Here is a 4,900-nt window from a genome sequence, read left to right as displayed (position 1 = left end):
CATTATGCAAGAGTATTTTATTTTCTGCCTTAAACAAATAAAAGCACATTTTCAATTTGAGGTAAACCATTAGTACTAGTTTGCAAAGAGTATAAATGTCTCTAAAAATAAAATAGCAACACCAAGGTCATGACAAGGTCTACATGTGCCTCTAGACCTTCGTTACTACTAGGTAGTTCATACAGTACCACTTTACACAAGCTCTCTGGTTCAAACAACCTTGCTCTTCATTGGAAGGCCCAGTGCAACCAAAAGAAAATGCCAGGACAGTGTTGGGACTGAGGGAGAGTCAGTTGTTCTCACCACAGATGGTCTCAGGCACTTTACCATCTTGTGTCAACGTGTTTATGAAAGCTGCTATTGTGCAACACACTCTACTTCCAAACACTTTTGCCTAGTTTACACCTTCCCACTCAGGACTCAGTTCCTCATTTTGGTCATGTTGCCAAATTGAAACAACCAGACAGCTGAGCCAGAGAAATCAAGGGGAACTACACCAGACAGGCACCTTGGATATTCTGCAATAGCAGAATCACCTGGACAAGAAACAAGTTCAAAAGCAAATCATTAGTTATCTTGGAATTTATAAGAAGGTTTTACAGAAGTATTTTGGATGATGAACATTTACAGTTTTCCTTGGTCATATCCATTTACCCAGCCCTCTCTGGTAGGAGGCAGGTCACTTAGAAAAAACTAGTAATTAAGCATAGAGGTGAGCCAAGAGAGCAAATAAGTAAAAAGCAACTCAAAGGTCAGGTCCACAGGTATAGCATTGCTGATTATGCATGAGATTGTGCCTTTTTTGTTGATGGCAACATTCCAAACCAACAAAGACCTCAACGCAGAAACAGCTTATGCTGTTTTATTTTGTACAGGAAACTTGTGTAAGTTACATTGACCAGTAATGTTTTCCTGCAAGGTAAAGGTGCATGTACAAGAGCACTTGCTAATCATGCCATACCAGCAACTTCTTGTTTTTTAGGCCTAGGAAGCAAGAACAGCTGATCTTCCATGTTTAATATAATTCCATTAACATTCACGGAAGCATTTTTTAAGAAGAAGAAATTCAAGTGAACAATAGTCAAGTCACACTCCATGGTGTACTTTTAGGGATGCCTAGTTCCACTCATTATCTAAACTTTTGTAACACTATAGATGTGCTTTAAAAGTGAACAAAGAATATTAGTCCATGCAGAATTATGCATGTTGAATACATTAGTCTTTATTAAATATTTAAAAGTGATTTAACCTCTCAAAAATTCTTGATCTTTTTTAAAAGTAGTTAGTGTTTCATCTGTAAGTCGCTAATGCAACTCCTTGAAAGCCAAATTATCTTACATAATATTGAATTACATTGCACAACAAATGAGTATGATGCTTTGTGGACAAACAAAATATAGTCCCTTTTCAAAAGGAATTACAACCCTGGGGCCAGATCCTGCAGAAGCTAACACAAAAGAAGATTTAGTGGTGTTTGTGTTGCATATATGAAGTTATTCATGTGCTTGTGTCCACAGTGCTAGGCTGGCAATGAAAAACTTTATTTCGACTGACTCTGCAGTAAATGGTGATAGCAGAAAAATAGTCCTTTATTGCCAAAACTGCAGTTTACTTTTGCGCAGACATTTGTCATGCATACTTCTTATGTGGTTTTAAAGGAAGACAGATCATAGACCTTCAGAAGTTTCCCACTGAATTTGAATAGGAAACCTTTGAAAAGAAACAATTCACTGTAACTCTGGACCTTTTGTAAGCCTTGCTGCTGCTGCACCTTGTGAAACAGAAGTGGAATGTTACAAATGATCCTTTATGATTCAAAAATAGATTGTTCCTCACTGCATTATCTACTCTTTCTTTGCATCCTGGGCATCTTTTTCGTCTTCATCAGAGTATACAGTGGGTTCCTCCCCCTCCTTCAGCAGCTTACCAACATGATGATACTTAACTGGGGAAAAAAAAAATCCAAGTAATTATTGTGCCCTGAAGAGACACCTTTTTAAACTCCTCTGACTGTTTTCTGAATGAACAGGATGGCTATATTTTAATAAAACAGCTCTGAGCAACTTGTTCCAAACACTGGGAGAAAGGAGAAAAGCTAAAATCAACTATTACCTGAACTACTATTACTGTTGTAGTAAGAATCATGTGAAGTGAATGTAACTGTAAATCTCATTTTATTCCCTAAACCAAAAGATGAATAAACACAAACTGAGGGACTCACCCAGCCAAAGAAACAGAATCCTGGATTAGATTATTTCTCTTGCCAACGTCAAAGCTGGTTTTTCAACTAAAGGCAGTTAGACTATTTACATCATCTATTAAACACACACATGCAAATGTGCACACATACAACTTAGAAGGGATTTTATTTTTTGTAATGTGTATTGAAAATATTCAATAGGACAGAATTTCTCCCAAAGATAAAGATGGATCTATTATCTGATTATGTGATTAAGCCTCTGATTTATTTCCTATCTCCTTTTGAGCGTGTAAAAATGCCAAGACCATGTACATGTAAGGACTGAAAGCTATACTATGTTGCCTATCTGTCAACTTCAAGAAAGCAAAAGAAGCCCCTGATTACAGGTATTTCAGACTAGCAGTGTTGTTATAACAATTTAAAGCAACTCATGGCCATATTTAATAGGAACACAGTAATAAACAGAGTGGAGTTCACTGTCAGTCCTGATGCTCAACACTTGTAAAGGTAGATTTTAACACTAGTTCAAGTCAGATATTTGGTAGCATAGTTCTGGTTTCTGTGACAAGCTTGTTAGCATAATAAAACAACCATTCAGTGTGGCATGATTAACAGTCTTAATTAAAACAGGAAGAGGGCCAAAATAGTAGGGGCACATGAGGTCAGGACTGAGATTTCTAATGACATCATGTGGAGGAAAACTCCACTGTAGCTGGTTATAGTAAATATTTCAACACTAGATTTAAAAAGAAAACACATTTGATTTCCACTATGCTAGTTATTGGTGTATGCAATTTCCATCATATATATATAAAATGCTTCCAGCTGGTTACAGCTTTTTAACCATTGCTTCCCCTATTACCAGCTAACTACTTCTTTGCAAATAGGTGTTAAATTGCTTACAAGTGAATTGTGACTCCCAGTCCCTCAAGGTCTCTTGCTGTGTAGCGTTGAGATCAGAGAGGTCATCATACTTATCCCTCAGTGCCTCCTTATCCAGGCAGAAAGTGGCAAGACCTCGGGATGCATCTCTTCCAGCAAAAATCCCATACGGGCCCTCTTTAAAATAAAAACATAAGCAGCATTATTGCAGAGGTAATGGATGCTACATGATCTTCATGGATCGGAGTCCCCAAGCTAAAACAGATGGTGAGTTTCTACCCTTACCCATGCGTCAGGTACCTCAAGCTTCTGAAGTGCTTTGAAGTTTTATTCTAATTGGTAATAAGAGAAAACAGAGGAAGAGGACAAGAAACAAAACCATGGAGAAATATACTGAGTTTGCTGAAACATCCGGACAATGAACCACACAATGGCACATGTAAACAGGGTAAGGATAAGCACACAAACTGGGAAGCACATCCTTAGAATAAGGAAAAGAGGAAGGATTTCTATGTCTGGGGTGAAATTAAAGTTTTCTAACAGATACTCCTGACTTGAGATGAAAAGATGGCTTGACAGAAAATCTAGTGGAGCTACTAGAAATGATCAAGTTGGAGGAAACATCTATTAAAATGTAAGATGAACTCAAATGATCAAAACATGCAACTCACAGCAGATCAGATATCAAGATAAACTCTTGCTAAACTTCATTAATGATTAACTTGCTTGCATGACAAGCCAAAAATTGAGATATTGCATGTTCAGCTAGACATTCAAAGTTCTTCTAAATGGAGCTTAAAGAAGTTAGATGTGAACTCTGGTTATTGTAGAGCACATTCCATCTTCCAGAGTGTGCTTTTTCCTAAATTAATCAAAACAATCTTACTTTTCCATTTAAATGAACATCAAACTAGCCAGACACGGGTGAACCATTCAGCCATTACCAAATCAGATGCAACAGGCAGCTTTTACTGTCATCAAGGAAGGCAGCATCTGAAGCTTGGACCTTATGTCAAGTGGGTTTTAGTTTGCACAAATAGAAAACTGCACATCTAACTCAGCTGTACATATCATCCTGACTGCTGCAGAATGCAAAGTCAGAGCCTGGCATCATTCAGTGAAAGTCTCATCTATGTTTGGCCCAAAAGTAGTAACCGATAACAGTTCCAAAAACATGGTGTCTCCTGCATTATTCTCCTTGTCTCAAAGTAGTACTAGCAGCTCACTACTGCAGCTACCAGGCTGGCTGGACAGCTGAAGAGTGGCTATGCCAGACAGATCCTGGTACAAATCAGCAAGCCTCAGTGAGGCATTTCAACAGGCAGCCTCTGATAAAAATAAAACCCCATGCCCTCATGGAGGTGATTAAACTCTTTCAGCTGGATGCACATACTCCCACCCACCTCATCACCGGCTGCTCTATGAGCATAGGTTATTCCCCTTTGCACGTTTTAACTATGCTCCCGATAGAAAGCTGGTTTAATCTAAATTGCCAAATATTTAGTATAAATATTATGCAGTAGAGTGATAGCCACTAAAAGCTGGGAATGGAACGTCAACGCTGAGAGAACACTTCGCTTCTGCTGCCTTCCATCAGGCAAAGGCACCCCAGGCCGCCAAAGCCGCCAAAGCCCTTATGGTACGTGTAGTCTGCCACGGGAAAACACAGCGAATAATGAAGGAACATAAGCTGGCAAACCCGGAGTTTCTACAGCACCGGGGCCCAACTCCGGAGCCCGGGCGGCAGCAGTCACCCTGCCCGCCGGCTCACCGAGACGCAGCTCTCCCAGCGTTGCAGGGGCGCGCAGCCTTCCCGGC

The 4,900-nt window shown here is 39.5% G+C and overlaps 1 non-coding gene across 1 annotated transcript; it reads right to left on the bottom strand.

Moving 5' to 3' along the window:
* On the bottom strand, positions 1-4,396 carry LOC103621664. Its single transcript, XR_001864882.1, has 2 exons — positions 3,104-4,396; positions 1-1,945 (listed from the first exon to the last, which is right to left on the bottom strand). It is a non-coding gene; the product is annotated as an uncharacterized LOC103621664 (transcript).
* Positions 4,397-4,900: the final 504 nt, after the last annotated feature.

This window comes from Corvus brachyrhynchos, unplaced genomic scaffold (assembly GCF_000691975.1).
Source record: "Corvus brachyrhynchos isolate BGI_N302 unplaced genomic scaffold, ASM69197v1 scaffold398, whole genome shotgun sequence".
Classification (NCBI taxonomy): Eukaryota; Metazoa; Chordata; class Aves; order Passeriformes; family Corvidae; genus Corvus; species Corvus brachyrhynchos.
The sequence above is the reverse complement of the archived record's forward strand: the minus strand, read 5'-3'. Positions and strand labels throughout refer to the sequence as shown.